This window comes from Rissa tridactyla, chromosome 2, assembly GCF_028500815.1.
Source record: "Rissa tridactyla isolate bRisTri1 chromosome 2, bRisTri1.patW.cur.20221130, whole genome shotgun sequence".
NCBI classification, from domain to species: domain Eukaryota; kingdom Metazoa; phylum Chordata; class Aves; order Charadriiformes; family Laridae; genus Rissa; species Rissa tridactyla.
This window is the reverse complement of record NC_071467.1, coordinates 35,456,196-35,470,677: the sequence shown is the minus strand read 5'-3', so window position 1 is coordinate 35,470,677 and position 14,482 is coordinate 35,456,196. Positions and strand designations below refer to the sequence as shown.

At 39.0% G+C, this 14,482-nt stretch overlaps 1 protein-coding gene across 5 annotated transcripts in view; it reads right to left on the bottom strand.

Moving 5' to 3' along the window:
- STAU2 (staufen double-stranded RNA binding protein 2) overlaps positions 1 to 14,482 on the bottom strand; it is a 170,466-nt gene that overhangs the window by 5,829 nt on the left and 150,155 nt on the right. The window lies entirely within an intron of this gene.

Below are 14,482 nucleotides of genomic sequence, written 5' to 3'. Positions count from 1 at the left end.
CTTTTGCAACAACATTTGAATTTTGGGAAAGTTTCTTTCCTTTTTAAAATGTCGATTCATGGGATGTGACTGAAGGGCAGTAGAGGAATGGTAGAGAGAGCCTTGCAGTGTCTTAACCTCCCCTCCCCCTTTTCATTCTCCCACAGGCTGGTTACATTTGCAAGGATCAGCAAAGCTGAGAGAAGCTGGTAAGTAAACAATACTTTGGACCTTAATAGATGTCCTTAATGTTTCTCCTCTCCCCATCATACCCTTAGACAGACATGAAGACGCTGGATTCAGGAAGGAAGCTGGTAGCTGAGAGGCTGTGACCTGAATAGTCAGCAGAGTGACACAGAGCCCAAGTAGTCTGCAGCGAAGAAGAGTTACAAGCAGACACCAGGCTAATTTAATCCAAGATTCAATTCTATTAGTCCCAACAGATTTACACCACTTGGCTTAAATATAACTTGTGAATGGCGGATAACTTAGGTTAAATGAAAAGGAAAGGAAAGAATGGAACATTTGACAGTGAATCTGGTGAACAATTTCCTCTTTTAAAGGCTCAACACTTCCTTCCATTGATATTTTTCTTACAATAGAGCATCTGCACAGATATAGAGAATTTTTTTCTCTCCCCCAGAAGATTTTACAACTGTTTTGTGAGTGAAGCCCCATAGGTTACAGAACAGATGTCCTTACACATTTCTTGTATCACTTGTTTTCTGTGTAGCTACAACAGTGCCAAAAATACGATGCCAACAGGATGCACCGCACTGCTAGCTGTTTGTCTTGGCTGCCATTTCCATTATTAGTATGTGTGTGTATCAGGATGGGGATGGATGTTTCCAGTCATTTTTTAGCTTTCCTCAAGTCAACTGGCAATTAGTAAATAGAATTGAAACTTGCGAATATTCTTCCTGTTTCTCACTCTAGGGATTAACCGTCTTATAATGACAAGCTAGTAACATTAGATCATTCTTTTAGCAAGAACAGCCGACAGGCACTGTACTAGCCCATGTGCATTTAAGACCACATCCTCATGATAAATTTTTCACATGTTTGTTTTAGCACAGCATGTGGTTTGTGTTTTTCCTCTTAAATCTATATTACATTACAGATTATTCCATGAAGCTGAAAACTGTAAAAGTTTGTTGTTCTCTGTGGCCCTTCCAGTTGACTTTACCAAGGAGGTCTAAGACAATCCTAATAAACACACTGCTTGATACTGTTAGTTTACTGGTGATATGTCCCCTAACATCAGTTTTCTAAGTACATAGAAAAACATACTCAGCTTGGCCTTATTCAGTGTTTTCTGAAGACATAAAATTATGGGCAGAAATAGTTACGCTGCAAAAGTGAATTAAGTCAGGGTCCAGAGTAGGTCACGAAGGACAAGATTTTACTGTCTTTAGTAGCTGGGTCTTACTTCAAGGTTGAGTTTGCAGAGTCAAATGACTCATTGTGGTCGTACTGCCTGTAGTCACATGCCATATACATGAACAAGGCTCGGGCTGTGCCCAAGTTTAGGCTTGAGAAAATGCTTGCATGTCAGGTTAAAATGTTAGACAGCTCTAACTCTAGTCCGCAGTTTCACTGGCAAGCCAGAAGCCCAGACAACGGCAGAGTTAATGCACAAACAAAACTGGTAGCCAGTGTATTTACAAACAATCAATGTTCATTTGTTTTCTAAGCCAAGGGAAAAAATGCCCCCCAAATCAGGGAGGTTCTTTCCCTCTCCCTGACAATTGAGGCCTCAAAAGGCAACATCATCTGTGCAATAACATTGCAGCAAAGCTGTCTGCATCAGTAATGAGATGCACTTCATGACTTTTTAATATGTGGATTTAAATTTCGCATTTAAAGGCTATTGAAAAAACCCCAACAATATCACAGCTGTAGAGGTGAGTCTGAGGACTTAGTGTCCCAAAGCTGAGCAACTATTTAAATTTTTATGTATTCAAAATGATTGTTCTTGGTGATTGTTTTTGCCTTCTCTTGATGAAGAAATTTTTGACCAAGCTACCACCTGCCTTCAATGTGTCCACACCCAAAATTGCATGCATACAGAAACACACAAACGGAAGATATATTTGCTTGTGTAGACTTACATACATACACACAAAGTAGCTAAAATGTGACTTCTTAACATATCCATTTAATTCTCTTGGATTTACCAGGTTGGCTACATGCAAGCTGAACCAAAACTAGGTGATGGGTATTGCAAACAAATCCCTTTTCCCCACAGCTTCTGTTGTAAATGAATTTACTGTATCACAAGCAGTAACTTCTGCTAGTTTTCGCCACTTTCCTCACAATGTGCCGTTCTCCCCAGTTGATTAGATTTCATGTGAACCATTGTTAACATCTGTTTAAAAATTAAATTCAGAAAGGCTTTTCACACTGCACAATGTAAACCTTAATTAAATGACTTTAAGTCCTTTCCTCACACAGTTTATGATATGCATGAAAAACACAGGGTTATAATCTGATTAACTCATGTAGTTTACATGGAAATAGCATTTTCCAAACTGATTAATCTCTGCACAAAGGCATAGTCACCTGATAGGCACTACAATTAAGGCTACTGATCGCACCTGTCAAGAGAAGGAGCTTGGAGGACAGGAGTCCAGTATCTTCAAACAAAGAACGATGATTCATGGATGTAGCTTAGAGCAAGTCCCACGCAGTAGTTAATGCTACCTCCAGGCAACTCATGCAGCCAGCATTTAAATGACACACAATCCACGTACAGCCTGACCTTGCCAGCTTTCTCGGGGTAATCCTAAAGTAAGGATTAACTGTTCTTGAACAATTTTTCCAACGTATTAAGCAGAGATTCTATCAACAACAGCGTGCATGTCACCTTCTTCCATCTAGTTTTATCAGAGACAAATACTCTTTCCTCCATGTCTTCCAATATTCCAAGAAGTGAATGGAGTGAAAGACGCTATTAAACATGGAATTTTATTTCCACAGGTTTTCATCTTCAACAATCTGCTTAAGTAGACTGCTTGAGTTAACAGTAGAGAGAGAGTCAATTATGCATGGCTTATTTTAGCATGTGAGTCAGCACAGTAGAAATCTGACCGCCGTTCCTGGGACTATGCAATAATTCCAGACATAATGCATGGCAAAACATTATCTCAAAGCCCAAGAAAAAGCTGCATGATCATCTGGGTTGAGACAGTTCTCTTGCTTTAATGGCAATTCAAGAGTTTCTATCCACAAAGAGAGAAAACCATACTGAAAAGCACCTAATTTTTAAAACAATTAAAAGGTGTGCTTTCATATGAAGAGTATTTGATAAATAATACTGAACTTCAAACTTAATGAATTTAATGCTAATGTTAGAGATTAATCCAGTGTGGAGAGGCTAGTCTGGTTGCCAAGTTTAGGCTATGTTCTTACTTGTGGGTCGGAATAAAAGAAGAAAGGATTGCTGAAAGATCTGGACCGGACTCAAAGAATAAATGTTCTTAAATCTGTATCTTCTCAGACTCCTCCCTCTTCACATATTCTCAACTGCAGGAGCAACATTTTCAAGAGCTACCAAAATGCTAACTTTTGCCTCTGTGTCAATCTATGCTGGAAATCAGTAAGTTGGCACTTCATGAACATCTTGAAAGAGCTTTCAGGTTCAATGCCAGTGTCTACGGAGGTGTGTCTGTGTCCTCTAATGGTGAAGTGAAGTGCGAAAGTTTGGGCCCAGCATCAGCAGTTAAAATAAGTCCTAATCAAGCCTCTTTTGTCAGATAATTTCAGAATGTTTTCAGTGTATACTCTTCAGTCTTTACTAGTTCTGGTCTAAAAACTTGGAAGTTCTTTTAAAGTAAATTTATTTCTAAATTCAAAACTTCTTATTTTTTCTTCAATTGTTACAATTGAAGGAGCAGAGACAGGAAGAGAATCATGCATCATCACAGCTTACTTATCAACATGGAGAAAAATATTTTAGAATTAAATTTCCAAGAGTTTACACTAAATGTATACAACAGAATTTCACCAGGCAGCAATTAATCTTCAAATTAGTCTGGCTTCTCATTTTGTATGCTCAGACAAAAGCTACTTAACACTAACTTTCCGAAGGAGGTAGACATCTGAGTAATATAGGTGCTTTCAATAATTAGAGGCTTTTAAAGGAGAGCATTTAGATGACAGTTATTGTATGGGTAGGTAGATCATGCAATTGAGACAACACTCAAGCATGGTTGAGAAGCTGCAGACAAAAATTACAGGCGATTTTAAGAAACATGGCCTTAAACCTAAAACTGAAAACAGCAGAATGTATATCCTCAGGCAAAATCCCGCACCAGCAGGGAAGAAAGGCCATGAATCACTGTCTCTTTCATCACTGATGGCTGGAAAATATCCTTGTCAGCTGTGTTCTCAGAACAATTTGGTTTATTTAATTATTTATTTATAGGCATTTCTCCACATCACTGCCATAGATTTGCAAGTCCACTGTCATTAACCCTATCTGTGTTGCAGGGGATTTTGACCTCTTGATTTTAAATACGTGGATTGAGGTTCTCAGCTGTGTAAGAGTTCATGGTGACTTCTAAAATATGCTGCAATAGACAATACTCTTCATCTTCCTGACCTCCACAGTTCCATCCTGTTTTTAACATCACTACCACAGCCTTCACTACATAGCTAGCAGTACATAAACGAGGCAAAGCCCATGTCATTCCCGACCAGGGAATGGGCCCTATTATGAGTAGTGTAGGTGCAGTCAGAACTGTTTTAACAAAATCAACAATGTTGCAACATCTAAACTGAGCTGTATCTAAACAAAATATAACCATTTATTCTGTTATTTAAGTAGGTTTTTTAGGCAACTGCTTATGCAGAGTTGTCAAAAAAACGAGTATTAAAATATTTTTATGAATTCTCAAAGTTCCACACCAAAATTGAACAAAGTTCAAACTATCAAGTATTACTCAATGTTTATTTCAACACAGTTACTCTTCCATGTAAAGTAAACTAAACTTGTAAACCACACTCACTAGCGCTTAAATACTTTTCACGTCTACTTGCAAATACCCTTTTTGTCATGAAGTAAAATGGCACTAAGGACCAGAGGTAGTTTTAATATTCCTGTTTTTAAAGAGAAGGAAACTGAAGCGAAGAGAGAGTGCGCGAACAGCTAAAGGGTTGGCCCAAGGTCAGGCAATAAAAGCAAGAATCAGTTTTACTAGTTTACATGCATTTTATCATAGCTCAAGACAGACAGAGGGAGATTCTGAAAAAAGGGTATTTAATGATAGAAAATAAAAGAACAGTCTTCACTGCAGACACAATTTGAATTCAAATGCCTCATTCCTGTCACCATCACCAGCAAGCTATAATTATCCCATTAATGTTAAAACACTTTCCATGACATAGCAGAGAAAAAGACTCCCTTTTAAGAGAAGAGGGCAAGTGAGAGCCTCTAACAACTGTTTTGCTGAAATATTCTAGAGAGTACTTTTTTTTCCTCCAATGTTTTACCAAAATGCATTTTTTTCCTTTAAAGCTTGACATGTTTCTATTTCTAAAGACCATACACTTTACTTTAGACATGGGAGTAATTTCCTAAATATCAGATTCCTCGATTTTAGCAATTTTAAAATGAAAGAATGTTTGTTCTCTCATACCAAGACCATTACCTTAGATTTTAAGTGCATGTCAGTCTAAACATGACTAGAAACTTTGGTTTGAAGACAAAAGCAATAGATTACACTTAATGCCACGGACTGCCCATTGGCTTCTTCAAGCAGTACTTTATAGCTGGAACAATGGGGGAGTTTAGGGCTGTAGATTCTTTCATTACAACATCCGTAATGAAGCCCATGTACTAAATTGTATCGTATCTCTGCTTCTGTGTAATTCTACCCCTGCGGCCAACATAGCAGCATTCGGAGAAGGTTACTTCCATCCTCAGAGCCCTAACGACCAAGCCCCCTCTTCATTCTCCAAGTGTCATTTTACAAGTGTGCATGTACATCCAACAAAGTGCCAAATCTAGATTGACAGCTAAAAGCATTATATTTAGCATATATGGCATGTAATTAGAAATTTGAGTGTTTCCAAAAGGCAAAAGTTTTTGATTCTGATCTCAGAGTATTTTTACACTGCATTAACTGGTATTTTTCTCCTAATTGAAGTTGATTTAAGTGAGATCAGAGTCAGGCCCAAGAGCTACAGGCCGAACTTCTCATCTGAAGTAGTTTGTAATGTAATTTTGTCCTTGCTAACTGTTGATGGCTTGTCCTCATCCCATTTTAACCTACAACCATCAGCTCCTTTAATGGAAGTGTCTATAAAGATCTTCTCTAAAATATGCTTTTCCAGCACACTTAATGTCTTTTAATGTCTTTCCAATTAAATCCAGATGTGAAAAGCTTAAGGAACAGTTCTCAGGACTGAAAAAGATTACATAAATCTTGCAGCTGACAGAGATCCCACTGAGCTCAGTTGGGGAAACTCACAGAGGACTTCTTGTGGGCCAGAAAAGCTGCTGGGTATAAAGACAGATGTGTATACTCCTATTAAAAAAATTTAAATAAAAACTGACTCCTACAATGAGGTATCCACAATTATCAGGGACATTACTAACTCAATCCCTCAATGTGCTGAGCACATCCTGTGCGGTACAGATTTCCCTCATCTTTTCGGGAAGTTTATCAGAGTTGAAGGGGGTCACATCTGTTCGGGAAAGAGCCCTTCACCTTTCAGGATTTCAGCTCTTAAACCAGTCTAGGGGCTGATTCTGGAAAATGCTGTCTGTCTTGGTCTTGTACTGCTATCAACAGGGAGATAATGTACTCGGCAAAGCGAGACTCTGAATTTCTGCCCTCTCTCCTTTACCTCCTCCATAATCAGGTTAGCAGACTAAGTTGTGGTTTCATTACAGAAGAGTCCTCAAATGTGCTATTAATTATAAATTCTTACCAATCTGATGGGAAACTGGGCATTCCTAGTAGCTGACTACCACTGCTGGGCAAGTGCTGTTTGTGCAGCTGTCAATTTGGGGGTTGTTTTGCTGTAATCACTTGTACACTCGCAGGATTTTTTTAATTTTTATTTTAACAACAGTAGATCATCTAATTTAGCCCCTCCCAAACGGTTTGTAAATGTGGGCTCTTTCAGAGAGACAGGAAACAACTCCCCCACCCCACCCCTCAACCCCCAGCTTGTGTTAAAGAAAGTTTCTAGAAAACTGCCCAACACCAACAGCTTAAATACCTTCCTACCCTCTTGCTACTTACTTCTTTTTTTTCAAAACTGGTAAATTATCCAGGCAGATCAATGACTTTTAAAGAGTTACATCCTCATGTGACACAAGAAAGAAAAAAGGAAAAATGTTCCAGGATAGAAGAAAAACCCATTTCTAAATGAAGATGAAGTTTGACTCCACGTTCATTAGTGGCAGGAACTTCAGTAGAGACATTCTGGATAGTGTTACTTAATTTCATTTTTGTAATGCCCGTAAAAAGGTTTTAGCATGGTTTGGTGTCACGAGTGAGTGCATGGAAATGTGAAACTAGATACCTGAATTAAATCTTACGTACTCAAGTACAGCAATAAGTGATCACGTATGGCATTTGGACAATAGCACAGGCCTAACACTGAAAGCAGTAGGCTCCTAAACACACACACAAGAGCTCCTGAAGATAAAATTCCTCCGATTCTCAACTTGCTTTCTTTTCCACAATGGCCAGCACTTTTCAGACTATCACTCCTGCAGGGCTGAAGGCTGGATCTGACTCCCACCAAAATCGGTGCTTCATGACCATCACTCAGGAGACACGAGGAATGCCCTTCCCTTGGAATGAGCCGCTGTCTCCTCAAGGATCCCACTCTTGGCTAGCTCAGTGAATGAGCTCAAATCTCCTGTGCTTTGCTGCCAGGGACCACCAGGCCAGCTCTGATTTATAGCTTTTTCTTTGCAGTTTTATGATACAAGAATGTTCAGTTGTAATTACAACAGCATTTTGTTGGCTCCCTGCCTTCACTTGGGTATGTACAACACCATATCCTTCATTCCAGCCTTTTTATGTCAAGACTCAAAATTTGAGAAGAAAAGTGCATCAGAAGTATTATGAAGATGCTGCAGATCTTGCTACTCCTCAAAGAGGGGACTCATATGTATCTACTGGGGGGGGACATACGACCAGCTGGATAGGACACTGACCTAGGAGTCAGAAGAGCTGGTCAAATTTCTTTCTCAGAAATACACTAAATCAAGAAACAAATCTTTTTATGAGAATATGTCAGTTTTGAGAAAAGATTTTCTAGGTCCAGGACAGACCATCCAATCAAAATATCACAGACGAACACAACACATAGCCACTGGGCTGACTGTGCTTGCTGTGGCACATTCATAGTTGCTCATTCTTTTGTGTGCAAAAATTTCAGGAGGTCTCTAGTTCATTTCAAATTGAATGAAAATACTTGAACTCTTGATGTGTTTTGTAGGATAAAAAAATCTTTTTCATTCAAAAGACGGTGACTGTGACAGTAATGTGCTGTGTGACCTTGAAGAACCACTTTAGCTCAGTATTTTTCAGACATATACTTAGCTCCTGACTTTGAGACCATCAAGTAGTACATTTCCATCACCTGTGGTGTAAATTTGATTTTGTCATTCTCAGTAGAGGTATGCACTTCTTCAGAGGAAATTCCAGGTATTTTAGATACCATTTAATAGTTAACCATCAAACAATTTCCAGATCTTTTAAACAAAGAATTCTTCTGTGCTAGCTTTATTTATAGAGCCATATATGTCCCATTTAAAGTGTCTGTGATTAAGAAGAAACACTGAGCTTAAATTTTTCTACAAAATGAGAAAAGCTTAAAGCCAATAAACTCTATCTAGGATTTTAGCTGGGAGATGAAATAAAGGGCACATTTGTTCCTGGTCACTGAATTTTTAACCTGGGTCTGTTGCTCCTGCTGTTAAGCTCCTATACATTCCTTACTAGCCCGTAGCGTCCAGCAATCCTGGCTCTCACTGTTTGGAATTAGAGGGGAACTGCAAAATAAAACCACTTTCTGGGGAGAGCTAGTGTATGGCGAGTGCCACATATTCTCACAGAATGCAGGAACTGAAAAGGTTAATATTTTAAAAGAGGACTTCTTCCACAGGTTTTTAAAAATTTTAGATTAGATGTATAAATTCCAACTTACCATTTGGATCTGAGGATTCTGACAATATCTGGAAAACCTGGAAGATGCTGCTGAATCTGGTGGATAAAATGCAAGCTGTACTTTGTCTAGCCCTTGAGTACAGGAGAGGAGAGGTTGAGCCTTACACTTGGACTCAGCTTTTTGTCTCAGGTATGAGAATACCTTTCAAGTGCCCCAGAGTTTGCCTTTATTATACAGCAAGGAGGAAAGAAAAACCTCTGGTTTTCTAGCAAGAAAATAAAGCTATAGTATTTCTGCCCCCTCTATCACTTTCAGGGTTATATTCCTTTTTTTTTTTTTTTAAGTAAAATATTTGTAACCTGTCTTTTTGAAACACAGGAGTAGTATCATGACTTCATTGCTTCTCCTTTTACCTCAAAATCCTATGAGGGTACTTGAGTATTTCCTAAAGGTGAAATAAAAAACTAATCTGCCGTCAGTGACTCATCACTCCAGTGATCAAGTTAAATGACAGCATTGCAGAAAACTCTAGTAATACATATTTTTCCCCTGCCTAGTCCACTGCTGCTATTTTACATACAAATTCAACCATTTCTTTAGCAAATGCATCTTGAGGTGAAGGATTAGTCTTCATCTAAAATCTATACCAGCCACCTTCCTATTAATTTTGTGAAGTGGTAGATGTACTTTTTATTGCATTATTTTATATTTTCCACTGCTTGCAGCTCCCCTTTTTAATGGAAAGGCCAAATCTACCCTCACATTCAGCTTCTACTACCATTTGTATATTGATTTAAGTAGGAACTGTCTGTGTGCACCTGGATTTGCTCTACAGTCATTAACCCCTACTTCTGGCTGCTACTGCGATGCAGGTAGAAAGATAAAAAGAGTACTAATGATTTGGTATGGATCGGGCACCATGAATACTGTCCTACATGCTTCTCTGGTAAGAAGGGTATACCTTGGGAACTATGTAGCTCAAAAAGTGCTTAAAGAGACATGTTAACAAGCAGGAACCAGATTTCCTCAAGAACTCTGACTTCTTAAACTCAGGAACTTCTCCAACTGGCAGCTCAGCAATGCAGATTAGACACTCCTTGACTCTGATTAACTGAGCTCTGCAACTATGGACCTGGTTTTCCTCCATTTACAGTTACAGTCAAAAATATAGATATATGTTCAACAATTTTACTGAACAGCTGGCTTTTAGTCTGGAAGATCTGCTAACGGCTATTTTATCATGTCATCCTAGCACCTATTATTAAAATCCATTAACCACAGCTGTCAAAAAGAGCTTATTCAAAATCTTGCTAGTTACAAAATAACCTGTCAGGGTTAGATTCAATAAATAATTCAGGTGCTTACAAATTAGGCACTGTAAGAGCAAAGTTTTAAATAGCACATCCCTGGAATAATATCAAAGGTCTAAAGTTAAGTACTCAGTTTCTTTATTCGGTGCTAAGAGGAGAGCCAGGTTTCTCTGAAGAACAACCTAAGAAAGCTACATGCTGACTAAGGAGCTACCTGCAGGCAATGAGGTACTTCAAGCCCAGAGGCGAACTCCTGTTCCTCTCTGGAGTTCAGCTGCAGAGCCAGGACCACATGCAGAGGACCTGGCAGCTTGGTCAGCTAGTATCTACAGATGCATAATCCACTCCTCAGGACAGCTGGCTCTTCCGGCTCTTCGACAGGCCTGAGCAGAGCTCACTGTTTTCATGGAGAAGATGACCACTCGAGAAGTGGGTGGAGGTGAGACTCCCTTTTTTGACAATGGCACGGATGTGAGAACACTTGTCCGGAGTACAAGAAATACAGATGTTAGATTTCTTAGCTTTAAGCCAACAAACCACACATCCCACCTCCTCGGTGACAATCGAACCTCCAGGATCAGTGACAGGGAAAATTGTGCTGTTGCAGAAAAAATAACTCAACATTCATGGGTCAAGGAAAAGAGCACAGGGAAGAGCCTGACTCCATAGGCTAATGATCACAGCAGTTACTGACCTATCCTGAGGATCACCCCACGCTCCCTACATAATTTTCTTCAGTGGCTTCTTTAACTGGGATGCAATAACAGTCCATCTCGTGCTTTCTCTGTGCAATCCTGAGTATTTTAAATTGTTGTTACACAGTGGCTCTGGTTATCTGGGAAGGCAGATAAATAGCAGAACTTGCATTTAGACAGTCTCCTGTGACATGTCGTTATGAATACCTTAAGGCTATGGAAGGAACAGAGTCCGAGTTCACGTTTCCCAAGTAAGTCTATGTTACTGTGTAAAGCACGGAAACCACTACCAACTGCTCCAACCACAGCTAAGAAAAAAAGCCTTCAGGATGATATTTTGTCTAATATTTTCCCATATGAGGCATGTTAATTAATATACAGCTGTATCTTAATAAAAGATTTTATTAAGTTAAATAATAATAATAATAATAATAATAATCCTTCATTACTCAAGCTCTCTTCATGCAAATTACTCCAATGAGCCTGCTCATACATGTAAACTCTATGAGAAGGTTTCCAGGATCAGGCTCCAAGCAGTTCTACTCTGCCGTGATAGAGTAAAACTAAGTTGCTTAAAATCAACACACTCACAACAGAAGCAGAAATACTAATGTAACCTAAATGGCAGTGAGAGTAAAACATTATGCCCAGCCTCAGTTAGCTCTAAGAATTTAAGACTTTTAGCTGTCACATAAACAATACAATCATAGCACGAAGGAAACGCTAGCTTTTTAAGTCTGCCACCAGAAGCGGAGAAAATAGACACTTATAACCATGCATATTATCCAGCAATATTCTCCAAGCACAAATAAGACCTAACTGAAACCATGCTTGAGATAACTGTCACACTATCAAGTTACAATAAAGAGAGGAGGAGATCAGACTTATTCTTTCCTTCACAATGAAATCAGTATAAACAAATCATATAATGTTTGGACACCAAACTCCTGAAACAAAGAAGCCTAGAAAATCTCTTAAAACCACCCACAGACTCCGCATGCTGGCCTGTGATTATACAACTGGAGAAGATCATCCAAACTGCGATGTAAACCAATGTCAGTCTGCAAATGATAGTACTACAATGGTTCTAACAAAAAATAAAGCAAGTCCCTGGAACAGCCATCAATGAGGAATAGTTTAATGTTTATCTAACCATTTTCCCCCTAAATGAGGAATACTTTTTTAAAAACTTAATCCCCATACTGACGATAATAGCTCTCTTGTGTGTCTTTACTAAACTGCAACACATATTCAGCTAAACAAAAATGAGCCTGGGACCAACAGTAAAAGAGAAGGCTTCCTAATGCACCCCAGTGCCTATTGCATTTCAACCTGCTCCACTATGAAACCCATTTTGCCCTCATTATTTGTTATGTGTGAATATTCACCCTCATTTTTTAGAAATACTTATGCCAAACAGCATATCTCTTTCTCCTATGGACTACACACAAAAAGAGAAGCTCAAATGCTGAAATTTTTTAGTTCTTTCAGGAAAATGCAGTGTTTCTGTAGATCACAATCCTAGGGCAGAACTGTAGTTTTTCTCCTTGCCTGGAAGCCAGAAGCAAATTATTCTAGATCTGAAAAGCCACACGCCTGTCTTGAAGAGACGTGAAAGAGTATGGCCAACTCTCTGTCTATAGATACCATCTTGAAAGCGTAAACCAATGCGTACTTCTTAGGTGAGGCTTTACAAGAGCAACTCACAAAACAATATTAAGGACTCTAAAGCACTGGACTAACCCAGTTGCCCTGAAGGTGGGGTCTATGAGCTATCCATTTTTTGGCCTATTTCCACTCAATTTAAGATCCTAAAGGCTGAGAAATATTTTACTCAGATCAGAAGTTAATGATATGATACAATCGCTTTCCCTTTCACAAATGCTGTGAAAAGCTGTGGCATTTCTTTCTTTCTAGCTATGCCATAGAGGTATTTGATCATTCATACATGCACTTAGTAAAGAAACTTACTTCATTAAAATCAACTGCCTCTGCAAATTGGTGAATAATTTATATTTCCCTAACATTAATTTAATTCTTGTCTTTAAGCCACAATCGACTGAACTGTAACTTAGTATCAACAATGGGTATTAATCATACAAAAGAAAACAAAAGCAGCAGTAATGATCTGACAAAGCTTGTTAGTCTTCTCCAGTAAGGGTGCAACAATTAACAATACATTGAATGAATATCAATCATTCAAATGCAGTAAAAAAAAAAATCTCTATATAAATAAAAGAAATGAAGAACGGTAGCTGACAAAAACTCAACAATCCTGGGCAGGGGGTGGGGGATGGTTAGGAACCTAGTCATTATTGCACTTAACAGACTGTGAAATAACAATTTAATTATTAAGAAGATGGGGGGGGGGATTGTGTTAAAATGAATAAATTGTCATTCTTAAGAAAGTATCTTCTGCAGTACTTACACAAAGGCTGTTCCCTCATACAGCCATATATGCTTCTTATACTGCTATATTACTAACACTTGATCTTTTCTAGCTATTATTTACAGTGTCGTGCCTGGCTAAAAGCTGCGCTACTGGCATCAGCGTTACCATCAGTTACACTTTGAGTTAACAACACACTTACTTACACGTGAACAGTGCTTTGCAGGCAAAATAAGAAAAAGAAGTCTTAGCTGCTCTTCGTGATCACTAGTTCTCTTGTGTTTTATCTATTGCAGTGACTTCATCAAAGCTGGTCATAAGTGAAGAGCTACAGCTAAACAATTTTCCCCAATATTTTGATGTGATTTTCAATATGCAATTTTAATTTATAGTGTTTATAATTAGAATATAAATTATTTTGAATACTAAAGGCAAAACACAAAAGTGAAAAAAAAAAAATGTATTTTTTAAGTTGCATGTTCACTCCAAATGTAATTCCCAGCCTTCACCGGGGTAGGGCCAGGAAGGCCTTTTCAATAAACCGTCAGAATTGCATGCCGGTATTTTTTGTATCGTAGTTACAAGTCCACAATGTACACTGCGTATTTTAATAAACAACATGCTTACTTTGCTAATAATTTCTAAAAAGAGCAAACCCCTCCTTATAACAGCTGCAGCGGCCCAGATGCCGCGAAAGCAGAATGCCTTTGCTATGCAGGGGAGGGGCAGGGCTCCCCTGGGCGCAGGCACGGAGGGGTCCCAGCCAGCACCAGCCTTGCACAAGCACATCGTGCCCGAGGAGGGTTTGGCCATGGGAGAGGGCAAGAGCATGTGCAGAGCTTGGTTTAATGAATAAAACATGGAATTAATTGATTTGTTGCTGCACAGGTGGCAAAGGAGTTTCAGACCTGGCTTGCTGAGCGGAAAACAGCAGCTCCAGCCCCGTGCCCCCGCCTCCCCGTTGCACCTCAGTC